The sequence below is a fragment of the Homarus americanus genome, unplaced genomic scaffold (genome assembly GCF_018991925.1).
Source record: "Homarus americanus isolate GMGI-L3 unplaced genomic scaffold, GMGI_Hamer_2.0 scaffold21505, whole genome shotgun sequence".
Taxonomy (NCBI): Eukaryota; Metazoa; Arthropoda; class Malacostraca; order Decapoda; family Nephropidae; genus Homarus; species Homarus americanus.
In genome coordinates this window covers 166,892-182,383 of record NW_024717788.1, presented here as the reverse complement: position 1 = coordinate 182,383, position 15,492 = coordinate 166,892, and positions in this window count along the sequence as shown.

Genomic DNA, 15,492 nt, shown 5'->3' with positions numbered 1-15,492 from the left:
ATGGTTGGATTCTTGAAGGTCATCCCCAGGACCTCCGTATGTTAGGGTCAAGATGGGTCATGTCAAGGTCAAGGCTTTAGGGTTAGCTGCTGGTTTTCACCTGAAGGATTCTTGTTGACGATTTTGAGGATATTTTTTTTTTTTACCAAATAACGTCTTGGGGACAGTTTATTCTGCTTAATTCTTCACTGATTGACTGTTTAAGTCTGTGTAGAATGAAAAACTTCCAGATTTCTTCTCAGTTTGTGGTTGAGTGACCTGCAACTGCTATGACTGAACACTAAGAGGCAGTTTTTTCACACTTGGCTCAGGACCAGTAGTGCTGCAGGAGTTAGGACCGAGACGTACCTTGTTGCCTATGGTTCTGGCATCAGAAATGCTAATGGTTCCCTATCTCTGAACTCTTCAGGGACCACAAAGCTGAGACTTGTTGGATCACGGTATCGTTGTCTGATCTATACCGATGAACTTTGGTCTCCACTTCCATAGATACAAAAATAATGATTGTCGTAGGTCGTGTGGGTCCTCCCTGAAGGCTCTCGCATGTAAAGGACTGATCGCAGGCTTGGTGTCACAGATACACTGATGGACTTAATGTTTTGGTACTATAGATATATTATAAAGCAAACTGGGTCTTATAGTCCAGGTGCCTCGTTAGGGGCTGTGTGGATATACTCAAGGAGACGGTATTAAAGGCACTGTACTACACCACCTTCACGTCCCAAACTCTAAAACTCGATATTCATTCACAGATATGTGGACATGGGATGCCCCCGAGTGCGAACCAGCGACCCTTAGGACAAGAGGCGGGTGATGTATCTGCTCGTCCACCGCACCCCGAAAACAAAGTAAGACAATTGAATCTTCTGTCGATGCTTGATTAGAACTTTAGTAAAATGTCTAACTTTTTCGTGACTTATCCTACATTTGATTTTGTTCTCCGTGTGTTAAGCTCCTACACCAGGTGCCTACCGTACTTTATTCTAAGCAACTATCAACAACACACACACACACACACACACACATACACACACACACACACACACACACACACACACACACACACACACACACACAGTTGCCATCGCCAGCATCCCTTACATCAACACGGACTGATTCTCTGGCGTGGCAGCACTGAGCACAGCCTCCGAGGTGTCCATTGGCAGACGAAGTTATTGACTGATATTTGTCAAGCAAGACAACCTATTGTCAATAACTTATGAGCGATGGAGTGGTATTGATCACGTGTATATCTCAACCTCGTGTGTGAAATTTTCTTTATGGAATATTGATGTCAGTCTTTGAGAGCGTTTATGAGAAAATTATATACGCTTGTCTAACATATTATTTTAGTTAATAGGGTTATATGGTAAGAGGAAATATTAGCTTTTTTTATATTTAGGTAAACAAAATGATTTACCTGTATTTCATGTGTTATTGAATTGATATTGATATTTGTGTTGAAGTGACACGGGAAGAGGTCAGGTTAGTGTTTTACTTTAGTTTATTATTAGGGAAAACAAAAGTACGCAGCCGTCATTAGCAATTACACACCCTCTTACTTCTACTTCCTTCCCCCGCCCCTTGTAGTCCACTCCCCCCCCCCTCGAGTGGTCCACCTCCCTGTGGCAGATGACGGATTCTCAACATCTCGCGTGTTATTTTTCCCAGACGACACAACAACGTATATGTTCACAGTTGAGTGTAGGTGTAATATCTGCCCCATCTTTGCCAATATCTTAGTTTCGTTGATCGAGTGAGCCAACAAAACGCGTTCTCTTCATCAACAACACCAATTAGGAGAAAATTTAACCCTACGAACCTTTTGAGAATGATGGAGGTTCACGCCTCCTCTCGTCCCAGGGCCAGTGACAGGTCCTTCCTGCATTGAGATGTTATAGGCATTTCAATTATCCTCAGGCATTCCTAATTTAGCCAGAACCTGCTCGATCAAATATTGCCCGCCGAGGAGCTAGGTCTTGGGCGGCCACAGAGACGGAAATCCCCTCTCCTGACGCAGGGTTCCTCTCCCTTCCGCTCCCCAGGCTGGATTTCTTGTCAAGTGAGAGGACCAGGAAAAAGTTGCCGTGAAGGTGACAAACGACTTTCATTTGGTGACAGCTGACGGCCCAACAATTAATACGAGTGTCCGGGGCCTGCAGATTATGGACGCTGTCTGAGGCGACACAGTTGTGGACGTCGCTTACTCTCTCTCTCTCTCTCTCTCTCTCTCTCTCTCTCTCTTTTCGTGGAGGAAGGGGGAGAGTGGCACACAGAGGAATAATGGGGAGTTTGATAGGGATAGAGAGGGAATCAGGAAGTGTAAAAAGGGAGGTGAAGACGGGAAGGAAAGGGAGATTTAGGGAGTAAAGGGAAGTGAGTGAAGGGAAGGAATAGGAAGGTAAAGAAGAGAGAGGAATTTTGAAGGAGAGAGAGAGAGAGATGAAAAATAAAAGGGAGATTATGGAACAGAGAACGAAGAAGAAATGAAGAGAAAATAATAACAGGGAAAAAGAATGAGAGAAAAAACAGCAGGAGGAAGGATAAGGGACACTAAAACAAAAAAGAGAGTTGGAAGAAAATGTGAGGTCGGGAGAATCAAAGAAAATGGAAAAAAGAGACATTGAAAGAGGAGGAGAATGACAGATAAATGAAGATCGGAAAAGAATGAAAAGGGGAGGAAAGGAGGAGATATAAAGAGGGAGGAACAGGAAGATTGGAAGCAAGAAATGGGATTGAAGTTTATCATCGTATGGGGGAAGGAAGGTAGAAGGAGGGTGAAGGATAGCAGGAGGGAGGAGGATGAAGGTGAGGGGAGGGAGAGGAGAGACGGAGAGTAGAAGAAGAGGAGGAAGGGGCAGTAGTTAAAATGGGGAGGGTGGGGGGACGTGTTCTGGAGGGAAGTATGGATGGGTGATCATGAGCTATTGGGAGGGAGAGAGGGAGGGGAGGGAGGGGAGGGAAGGGGGGTAGGGAAGGGAGGGAGGGAAGGGGGGAGGGAGGGAGGGAAGGAACATAAACGGGGCGGCGCCATACAAATAAAGGAGATAAGGGTGAAGGGTGAGGGAAGGGAGGGATTGGGAGGGGAGGAGTAGGGTGAGGGAATGGATAAGTAGGAGGAAGACTTTACTTTTGGTGAGAGAGAGATACACACACACACACACACACACACACACACAAACCATCACCTCATCACTCCCGGAAAGGAATTGCTTGTTCCTCTTCCTCCTCCTCCTCTTCCCAGTTAATGAGATCCTCCCTCCTCCTCCTCTTCCCGCTCGTCAAATGGAGGCAGCAACCTGTCGTCTTCCTCTTCCTCCACAAATTCCTCTTCCTTTTTCGTTGTCGGTTTGTCTGTCTGTGTGTCAAGTCCTTCCCATCTTCTTGTCTTCCTCTTCAACGGTTGTCTTTTATTTTTATCAATTTTCTGTCAAATTTTTGTCTCTCCAGTCTGTATGTTTGTTGTTTTCACTCGTGTCAATCTTGTCTTCTTGTTCAACGGTCTTGTTATTGTCTTCACCATCTGTCTTTATTTTGTTTTATTATTGTTATTCTTTCATTTTGTCTTTCTCTTATTTTATCATATTTCTCTTATAAAACCTCAAACCCTACAGGTGTAACACAGGTAAATCATATACTAACCTTAAACCAAAACCAAATGTCTATAATAATAATCGTAAGTTAAAATTTTCCCTTTAGAGTTACGAGAAATTACATTTATTAAAGATTGCGTCAAAATTACCTCTTGAGACTAAATAATAATACTTTATATTTGTTTTCTTATCAGTTATCTTAATGTTTGAAAATATAGATACAAAGATGGCGTCGTTATTGCACCGAGACTAGAGGTACTTTCTTATCATTCAGTTAGATATTTTTTTTTTTAGTCTTAGGAGTAGGTGAGATTGAAGGTCCGGGTCACATTCGGTGTCAACAAAAGCTTAAATCCAGGTGAGTGTCAACAAAAGCTTAAATCCAGGTGAGTGTGGAGTATTTTCTTCTTCTCTTCTTTTAATCCAGGGATCTGTGTTAACTACTGCCTCATCACTAGTATCCTCATTAAGAGAAGTGCGTAGTTCAGCCTGAGAGAGAGAGAGAGAGAGAGAGAGAGAGAGAGAGAGAGAGAGAGAGAGAGAGAGAGAGAGAGAGAGAGAGAGAGAACGATTATATATATGTGTGTGTGACAGTTTATATGTACTGTATATAAGTGTGTGTGTGTGTGTGTGTGTGTGTGTGTGAACTATGGAGGGAAAGGTTGATATACTGAAATACCAAATGACTCGGTCCACTTATGTTACTAACTATAAATGCTATACTAATGGATAAACTAATTTCTTAATCATATATTAGTTTATGGCTCATTAATATGATACCACTCTTCTGTTAGACCCTTTTTCCCCCTTCTTTAGTTGGTTAATAATAAGCTAACTGTAATTTATAATGTGGGGGATGGTGGTGGTGGTGGTGGGAGTAGGTCGTGGGTAGTGAGGGGGAGAAGGAGGGGGAGAGTCTGTGAGTGAGGGGAGATGAGGGATGAGGAGTAGTGGAAGGGATGGGGAGTGGAGAGGTGTGGAGAGGGTGGATGGGGAAAGGTGGGGAGGGGAGATCAGTGGGGTGACAACTCCTGGTGGAAGAGTGTGTTGGTTTATTACGTGGACTTACCTAATGGGGAGAGTCCGTAGGAGGGAAGTGATCCATCGAAGTTGGTCCGTAGGGAGAGAGAGAGAGAGAGAGAGAGAGAGAGGTGGTGGTCGTAGTCTGGATGCTGATAGCTACTGTCGGCAAAATGGAAAGTTAACGCGATTATAGCTTATAAAGGGTGACAAGTTTTTCTAATCTGTTCTTATCAAAGGGGAGGAGGAGGAGGGGGTGAGGCTTTGACACGTACCCTCCTCCCCACCTAAGGGTAGTTTTTTAAACCCCTTAATGGGCCATTATACAGGGAGGCACACACTAAGGGAGAAAGGGGAAGGGGAGAAGGGATAGACTCGTAGAGAATGAACTGATGGTTAAGTGTGGGTTGGTGTTACCCAAGAGTACTGTACGTCCGTCTTAGGCCAGGGTCTTCTCCTGTGGGTTAATGTGTAGTGCTGAGGATATGTAGTGTCTCTCTCTCTCTCTCTCTCCCCCTGCATCATCCTCCCTATATCGTCATTATCTCTTAAGCTTATCCTGTACTATCTCAGCTTATGTCAGCAGAAGAACCAAGCTGTTTTTTTTTCTCTCTCTAGTTTAATTTACTCACAAACTATAAATTATATCTCTCTTATCTCACGAGCAATTAAGAGCAACAAGTACTAACACCAATCTGGCCAAATAGGTTAAGTTAGATTGGGGACATAAAGTAGTATAGGGTTATTTCTGCTATTTGACCTCAAGCCCAGAAGACGACCTCATTATAAGGGAGAAGGGACCTTAGCAGACGGTAGTGACGTGTGTGTGTGTGTGTGTGTGTGTGTGTGTGTTGTTGTCTGTGAGGAGGGTGGAGACGCTGGCAAGGAGCTGATGAAGAGCTCAACACATCTGTCGCGCCGCCCGAGGTTAAGCGAGTGGTTGTTTGGGGGGTACAGTCCGGTGAACAATGTATCTTTTTTTTCAGTTATCTCAAGAATGAATCGGACAAGATAAAGGTAATTTATATCTCACTAATTAACAAGATAAACTTTTGTTCTTAAGTGGTTAAACGTTGAATGGTAATGATTTTGTGTAGTTAACATATCTGGAAATGAAAAATGCATATGAAAAGATAAACAGTGATGGTCTTACTGGAGATTCATCATGGCACAAGAAATCGTCATGTGGGTTTTGAAATGTACACTCCCACAAATAGTATTCGATGATTATTGTAAGTTTTATAAAGACTACTTAAAGGAACTTAACGTCGAGGAGTGGAATATGTGTCAATAACTTTCAGGTATTTGTGGGTTATCATCATATTGTCTCGTCTCGTCTCGTCTTAAATACAGTTTTCGTTATGATAACTTTATCTTATTAAGTTGTCTACTGAATTCTTGACAGCGAAAGTATTACTATACTCGTGTTTTGACAAATAAGAGAAGTAAGTCGAAGTAAAGAGACTGATGGACAGGTAAGGGAGATTTAAGCGAGGGAAATACATCATCTCTTCTAAGCGTCTTGTAACAGGGATAAAAAGGAACCCGGCGCTGTTTTCTGTTTTTGTGTTTTGTACAGGTGTAAGAACCGAGGTGTATGAATGTGGAAATTGAACTACTTTGGTGTTTGGGGAGGGGGGGGGGGCAGGGAAGCAGCTTTTGTCCAATCACCGAGAGACAGAGGAAGAGGACCCATCTTGTTTGTGTTGACCAGCAGTAGGAGTGTGGGACAGCCTCGCGTCATCAGGGGGACACTTGAGGGCGCACGGCTCGCCAACTAACGTCGTTGTAAAATGTTAATAAAAGCCCGGGGCGGCGGGTGAGGCAGCTGGGGCCACAATGGGCATGATATTAGCGGCATATTAGCGCGGGGATCGGCACCCCCACCCACTGCCCGCTCTTATGACCCAGCTAATTGAGCTGCCACCCCACGCCCTGACCACCGTGTGGCCCGGCACTACACATTAGTGGGACCTTATCTGGACACATTAGAGTGACCCAGCTAGTGCACATTAAGTTGGCCCTGCTAGGACAGTTTAGTGTGACCTTTGCGTGGCTCTACCACGACACATGTGTGGTTCAATATGAATCGATAAGTGTGGCTTGACCAGTACACATTAGTGTGGCCGTGCGGGTGTTGGCCACCGCCAGGACACATTAGTATGGCCCTGCAAGTGTTGGCCACCACCAGGACACATTAATGTGGCCCCGCAAGTGTTGGTCACCACCAGGACACATTAATGTGGCCCTGCAAGTGTTGGCCACCACCAGGACACATTAATGTGGCCCTGCGAGTGTTGGCCACCACCAGGACACAATTAATGTGGCCCTGCGAGTGTTGGCCACCACCAGGACACATTAATGTGGCCCTGCGAGTGTTGGCCACCACCAGGACACATTAATGTGGCCCTGCGAGTGTTGGCCACCACCAGGACATATTAGTGTAGCAAACTGGTCAACGTAAACAACAATTACTCAAGGACAAATAATCCAGTCTTACGAAGCTCTTGTAAGGTGTCTTCAGACTCTAATTATTTTTTCCTCTAATATATATCATCATCATCATCATCATCATTATTATTAGACACTCTATGTTAAAATATAGATTTAACTCTACACTTGACTAGCGATAGGCAAGACGTTTTCTGATTGGTCTAGTAGGGAGGGAAGAGTTGGGAAGAGAGAGAGAGAGAGAGAGAGAGAGAGAGAGAGAGAGAGAGGTGGGAAGAGCGAGAGGGGTATGGAGTGGGTGGGGAGAGAGGGAGGGAGAGGAGGAGGAATAAGACATAAGGAATGGGAGTAGAAAGTCGGGAAAGGGTTTAAAGGGACCACTTAGGGGGTTACTTTTGTTGCTTATTCCATTTCAGTCGTTTTATTATTTAATTTTCTTTGGTTTTATCATTTTCTTTCATTTTGTTTCTTCTGGTGACTTTTTCTTTAAATTTCTTTCTTTTCATTCACTTTTTCCTTCATTTTCTTTCTTTTTATTCACCTTTTCCTTCATTTTCTTTCTTTTCATTCACTTTTCCTTAATTTTTTCTTTTCGTTCACTTTTTCCTTCATTTTCTTTCTTTTCATTCACTTTTCCTTCATTTTCTTTCTTTTCATTCACATTTCCTTCATTTTTTTCTTTTCATTCACTTTTTCCTTCATTTTCTTTCTTTTCATTCACTTTTTCCTTCATTTTCTTTCTTTTCATTTACTTTTTCCTTCATTTTCTTTCTTTTCATTTACTTTTTCTTTCATTTTCTTGCTTTTAACTCTTAATTTTCGTCTTTATTTACTCTTGTCACTTCTCCAGCATCTCCAGAGCAATTAATTACAGTATTTCATTCCCACCTCTTCCTTCCTTCCTTCTCTCTCACTCTCTCTTACTTTCTTTCATTTTTTCTTTCTTTGTCTCTTCCTTCTGTCTGTCTCTCTCTGTCTCTTTATTTATGTGTATCGTGTGTTCTTTTGTCATGTTCTTTGTCTTCTTCTTCTTCTTCTTTCCTCTTTTTTATTGTTATCGAATTCTGTTTCGTGTCTTACCGTTTTTTTTCCTTTCTATGTTTTTATTCTAATTTTTCACCTCTTCTCATTTTCTGTCTCCTAAAGTCTCGGTTATTCGTGATAATATTTTCCTTTTTTTTCATTCTTTCATTCCTTTTACATTAACCTTTTACTCTCTTCCATTTTCCTTCTTTTTTCCCTCTTCCTTCCCTTCTCGAATCTCCTTCCCACCCTTCCCTCCATCCCCCACCTCCGTCTCTCCCTCACCCACCTCCCCTCCTTCAATCTCCCACCGCCCCCTCCTATTTCAATCTCTCTCCCCCTCTCCTTCTTCTATTTCCCTCCCTCCTCCCTCCCTCCCTCCCCTCCTTCCCTCCTCCCTCCCTCCCTCCTCCCTCCCTCCTCCCCCTCCCTCCCTCCTGCTCCTGGTGCAAGCTTGAAACTGTGGTAGTGAGAGTGTGTGTGTGTGTGTGGCAGTTAGCGACAGTCGTCACTTGCTGGGGAGGAGGAGGAGGGAGGAAGTATGTGTGGTGGTGATGGTGGTGGTGACATCCCTCCTCTCTCTCTTTCTCTCTCCTTTTCTCTCTTACCCTCCCTCTCTCTCTCTCCCTCTCTCTCTTTCTCCATCGTTCCCTCTTTTCGCTTCCCTCTTCCTACCGTCTCCCATCCTCCCTTCCTTCTTCCCCCTCCCTCCTTCCCTCCCTCCCTCCTCCCCCATCCTCCCTCCCTCCCTCCCTCCTCCTCCCGTCCCTCCCTCTCCCGTCCCTCCTCACCCTCTCCCTCCCTCCCTCTCCCCTCCCTCCTCACCCTCTCCCCTCCTCCCTCCTCTCCCCTCCTCACTCTCTCACCCAGTGTACCCGCCCACCCCGACGCCTCACTCTCCTCCTCATTACCCGTTTTCTCGTCTTTTGTTTTAATTGTGTTGGTTTATGTTTATTTGGGTTAATGTATGTGATGTGAGCTGCTGTTACCCGTCCTTACGTCTGGCTGTATGTCGTGTAGGAGGCTGTGTGTGTGTGTGTGTGTGTGTGTGTGTGTGTGTGTGTGTGTGTGTGTGTGTGTGTGTGTGTGTGTGTGTGTGTGTGTGTGTGTGTGTGTGTGTGTGTGTGTGTGTGTGTGTGCGTGCGTGCGTTAAATGTAAGGTTGTGATTTTCTCTGATGGTAAAGTTAATTAAGTGATTTGCGATTATACACTTAGATGGGCGGCTGTATAGTACATACACACACACACACACACACACTAGCATATATATATATATATATATATATATATATATATATATATATATATATATATATATATATATATATATATATATATATATTATACTATTTACGATTTACGTGTATTATTTTTTATGTCCTCAATTTACTCCGTTCAAATCATCCAAATTTTTTCTATTAATTATAAATAAACTAATAATTCCCGTAAAGAACACGCCTTAATTAACGGAGTGAGACAACAGTACACTACCTCACATCTTACGCAGCTATAATAAAGATCATTACCACCGAAAGTATGAATAATTACAAGGATATTATGATCACTTTTGATTTTGGAAAGTTTATGGCGTCAAAACCTTCAGGTTGTAGCCCGAAACATGACACGTATCGACGCGGGTCACCACAAACTGGCTAACTTTTATTTCCAAAATGGATTGTCTCTAAATAATTCACCCTAGTGTTGACAGCAGGGGACCAGGTCAGCCATCATGCATGTCTCATGGTTATAGCTCAATATACACATCTTTGTATATTACTCTAACCCCCCCTATAAAAGCTAATGTTATCAACGACAATTATTTTATTTAGGTTATAGTAAAGTCCTTTAAGCTTTACGTTTCCCAGGTTATTTAAGGAGCAGAGACTGACCCCCTGAATATTTAACACTGAACAGCTTGGTTGGTTAAATCACCACCATTGGTATTGGATTCTGTTCAGTCCTAGGGTCAGTTTCACCGCCTGAAGAACAACTGATGATAATGTGTTTGAGAATTACTATACATAGAACAACATCGGTGTATTTATCTTGCTTTTGGGTGTATAATAGTTAGTATACAACTATACATAGAGTGAACTAAGCCTTCCTGTCCTACGATATAACAATTTCAATTACTTCCACTGCTGTATCTTTTTCTTCTGCTTGTTTTAGAAATTTATATTCAAGACAGTCGTGTGTTTTTCTTAAAGCGGTGAGACTAATGTTAGGTTAAGTTAGTAATCTGTATTTCTTACCTGATTTACCCATTAGACTTGTGAGGATAAAAGGTTATTATATTGTCTTGATGGGGGGTGGGGGGTGGCTTAGGTGTCCACAATCCCCACTATACCCCATACATGCCATCAACCACCCCGTATATGCCTACATCTAACCCATGCTCATCCTCCCCACGACATTACCGTCCGCCCACACATATATCACACCCAGACATAAATTTCCCTCTCCCCCACATATTTCCCTCACCTCTACACACACACACATATACTTTCTCTCCACATTCCCCATCCCTCCATACACATATATTACCCTTTTACATAATATCCTCCTGCCCTTCCCCTAGCCCTAACCCCTGACCAAGCTGTGAGAGGGCTGGAGGTAGGGTTACAGGTAAGAGCTCTAAGGAACGACAGTTTTGTTAAATAACATTTTACATTCGTGTGGTAATTATCATAGGGCAGAGTGAGGGGATCACCTCCTAGGGACCTTCCTGCTTCAGTTAGTGCCACTCACTCGCCACCCTCCCGCCCCAAGACGGCATAAAATGCAAAAGAAAGTGAGGTTTGTGGGGCCCCAGGTGAGCAGTGCGTCGCGGGGCGTGTGTCCAGGTGTCGGCTCCGGCAATTACCTGAGGTACACACTGGCGGGCCAGGGAGTGATGCCCCGCCCGAGACCCATACAGGTGACTCTTTAATTACTGCTGGTGGTCGTCTGTTGCCTCATGCTGCTGCCTCGTGTTGCTGCTGCTGCCTCGTGTTGCTGCTGCTGCCTCGTGCTGGGAGAAGGGGGGTAAGATCGAAGTTTGGAGAAAAGAGTGAGGATGAGAGGAGGGAAGATGGAAGGATCGGAGGATGGGGGTATGGATGTGAGGGGGAGAGGGAAATGAGTAAGTGAGAGGGAGAGAGTAATAGAGAAGAGAAAGGAAAAAGTGAAAGGGAAGAAACGAAGAAAATGGGTAAAAATTACACAAGATGGAAAAAATCAAAAGTAAACAATAATTCTTTCTTGGAAGCAATTTTCGACTTTTTTTTCCCATTAAATTTTTTGTTTCATTTCTCTTAGGTTTTCAACAAAAACACTAGTGGTTGTCACTTCAAACTAATTACTACTATCAATAACTAACATGACAACTCTCTGGAAATACTTAATAAATTAATTTAAGGTAATTTTTCTTGTTTACCCTAAAAAAAATGATAGACGTAACAATAAGAAATAAACACATTCGTTCCTAAATAAATTCAACAATACCGGTATGTCATTAAGAGACAACTGACCCCTGAAATTTTATAACACACAAAATAATATATTTACCTTCAAATGAAAATAACACAAATATAAAAACAGAATTGAAAAGCAAAGTTTCATAAATTCTTCTTCACGAGCTCCCAGAATAACCCTGACGACAGAAATATTCCAAATAACAGCGAAAACACAAGGTTAAAGAAACTGGTCAGCGGTTGATTAATAGCTGGGACTTTCGACTGTGTGCCATGTTTTACGTTCGCCTGTCACGGACACAGCTGCTTATTGGGTCAAAGTCTTACAAATTTGAACTGTGTGTGTGTGTGTGTGTGTGTGTGTTTACTTCTGTGGTCATCTCCCAACGTCTGTCGTGTAGTGGTGGTGGGTAGGTCAGTCTCTCTCTCTCTCTCTCTCTCTCTCTCTCTCTCTCTCTCTCTCTCTCTCTCTCTCTCTCTCTTTTTCAATGTGAATACGTAACACAGAAATAAAGGTATGAATGAGTAAACAGATAATTTAAGGATAATTCTAAGACAAAGATTATCTGGGTGTGAATTTCGAGTCCATTTACGACTTTGCTCTCCTTCTCCTCTCCTTTCCCTCTCATCTTCTCCTTCCTCTTACCTTCTCCCTCTCCCCTTGCCCTCTCGTACTCTTTCTCTCTCTGTCTTCCTTTTTCCTCCTCTCACTCACTCTTACCTTACCTCTCTCAGCCTATTTTCCTCCCTCCTCCCCCTTCTTACCCTTCCCTCATCCTTTCTGTCTTCTCATTTCCTCCTCATTTTTCTCCCCTTCCATTCCGTCCTCCTTCCCTCTCTCTATCTTCCCTCTCCTCTCCTCCTCCTCAGCCCCAAACTTTTTTCCCCTTTCCTTCCCTCTATTATTCTCACTCCCCACCACCCTCCCATCTCCCCTCTCTTCCTCCCTCACCCCTCCCCACCTCTCTCCATCCCTCACCCTTCACCCCTCTCCCCCCCACCTCTTCTTTCTCTCTCTCTCTCTCTCTCTCTCTCTCTCTCTCTCTCTCTCTCTCTCTCTCTCTCTCTCTCTCTCTCTCTCTCTCTCTCTCTCTCTCTCTCTCTCTTTTCCTACCCTCCTTCCCCTCACCACCCATCCCACTTCCCATCTCTCTGGTCCCTCTCCCAGCACATCACGAGGGGAGAGGTGAAAGGGGTCGGGAGGGGAGGAGGACGGTGATGAACAACTTACACGGTGAACAAATGATGAACAGCAGTGACCCCCCCAGGCGGCACCATGTTTAAGAGGCGAGTTTAGTCATCATTTCTCAGAGTTGTGTGGCGGAGCTCGCTAAATCATTCTCTCTCTCTCTCTCTCTCTCTCTCTCTCTCTCTCTCTCTCTCGTATTTGCGTTATTTTTATGGCACCGAATTAATTTATGTACTTTTTTTGGTTTTATTATATCTGGTTCTCATTACTATTCTTCTTCTTCTCTCTATCTCCTACGTCTCCCATTTCCCTTTTCTCCCTCTTCACTTCTTCCTCTCCTCTCCATCCCTTCCTCTCCCCCCTCTCTTTTCCTTTCTTCCCCCTACACCTTTCAACCCAATCCTCCCCATCCCGTTCTTCTCCGCTCTCTCCTCCCCCTTCTCCCCCTCTACCCCACCCCCATCCCCTCTCTCGGTCGAAGTGGAAAGAACGAGAAACAATAATTAATGGGAATCTTCCTCTCTACCTTAAGCACCATCATTATCCTCTACATACGACAATACCTTAAGAAAAACTGGATTGATATGTGACAGGTGAGGGACCTTAATTATAGGGTTTACCTGTAGATTCGCGCGACCTCCCCCCCCCCCTCTCCTTCCCAGAGCATAATTCATTTGAAGGTTAACTACACCTATCCATACCTAATATGAACTAATCTAACTATACCTAACCTAAACTAACCGAATCTAACTTACTCTACTTTAATACCAATCTAACTTAACTAAACTAACCTAACCAAACCTACTCTAACCAAACCAAACCAAACCAAACCAAACCAAACCGAACCAAACCTACCCTAGCCTAACCTACCCTAACCTACCCTACACCTACCGTAACCTTCCTTAACCTACCGTAACCTACCCTAACTTAACTTCCCCAGGTAACGGTATGGTAGTTCACTAGTTCTTCCTCATGTGAATTAAGCTGAGAGGGGTGAATCTCCAGAGACGTTTTCAGGTGTACTCATTAGGTAAGACTTCCTGAAGGTCTTGTAACTTGTAATGATATATTGACCATGTGTAAAGTTATGGTATCTTATGTGTGTGTGTGTGTGTGTGTGTGTGGTGTGTGTGTGTGTGTGTGTGTGTGTCATTACTTCCAGTGTCTTAATTAAGCTTAAGTACAGTACATTTTTTAACATCTTCCTTAACTTTGAACACACACACACACACACACACATGTGATTTAACTCCTGGTTGGTTATTAAAAGCATTGTTGGCAACTTATCATGAATCAGAGAGGGTTGCCAACGCTCTGTTTTATGAGAGTTATGACCCACTGCCGTCGACCTTTCATCGTATGTTCAAGTCTGACTAAATCTTTTAGCTCAAACAGTTTCCGAAGACTCCACAACAAACTGCAACTGTAAGTCACGTCAACAAATGAACTTTATCGTGTGATTTGCCCACTAAAGAGAGAAGCTGAGGTACGGATAGATTTTGTATTTTTTTTTGGGTAATGTTTTCGTATTTGGACTGTGACTTGACATAAACTAAATGCCTTGTTACTGAGATCCTTAGAGACTTCCGATCTACGTCTGTTTATGGAACTGAAAGGAAATTTACTTAAAAAATATAGTTCTCTGTCACCCACCAACACACTCCCTCACCCTCCCTCCCTCTCCCTCACTTATCAACACCCTCCATCACTCTGCCTCACCAAGAAACACCCTCCCCCACTCTCGCTCACCCAGTAACATTCTGCTTCACTCTCCCCCATCCTCCTCTACCCTCCCTTACCCAGCTACTCCCTTCCTTTCTCTCCCTCACCCAGTAATTTTCTCCCACCCCCCTCCCCCACCCCTCCCTCACTCTCCCAACGTATATATAAATCTCTTTTTTTGTCTTTTCTCAGATGTTTAAGAGTTATGACAAGAGCTTGTTTGTGATTTCTATTTTATTTGGTTTACTGTTTTTCTTTTGTTGGCTTGACTCCTCGTGTGTGTGTGTGTGTGTGTGTGTGTGTGTGTGTGTGTGTGTGTGTGTGTGTGTGTGTAAAACGACACACACACACACACAATACAAAGAGTCGTAGAAACACACATTATTCTTAAAGTCAAGGTAATCCACATATTTTCATTACATTCAATATTACATTTCACCGTAAAGCACATCGTGACAACTGTTTCACCCTCGGCGTCACCACCAAGAGGAGGGGGAGGAGGAAGAGGGGTGTAGGAGGAGAATGAGGAGGAAGAGTGGGGTAAAGGAGGAGAATGAGGAGGAAGAGAAGAATGAGGTGGAGAAAGTGGAAGAAAAGCAAGTATGGATACCAAGTCAAGAAGCAAGGGGCTGGGAGCCGACACGGGGTATAGGGAAGGCAGCCCTCAAATTAACCTCCATATATCTGGACCTTCGGTGTAGGATAGGGAGACATGCGGATCTAAGTACCATGACACAATTACACGTTAAACCCGAGGCAAAACCAGCCCTATGTCCAGGTAGTCTTAAGGGTATTTATCGCTTCACCTATGGTCTTAATATTACTCCGTGTCGGGTCACCTGGATGTAACTGAGCCACTTGTCTATGGTACCTGTGCAAGATGGCGCCTCGTCATTATTTTTCACTCACTGTAGGTAATAGGTTCACATAATCATTGTATTTGGGGGTTTAATAAAAGGTGGTTGATCCGTAAAAAGGTGGTAAGCCAGGTGGCAATCATCCTGTCACCTGGAGCCGATGATTTGCTTGGGCGGTGAGGTA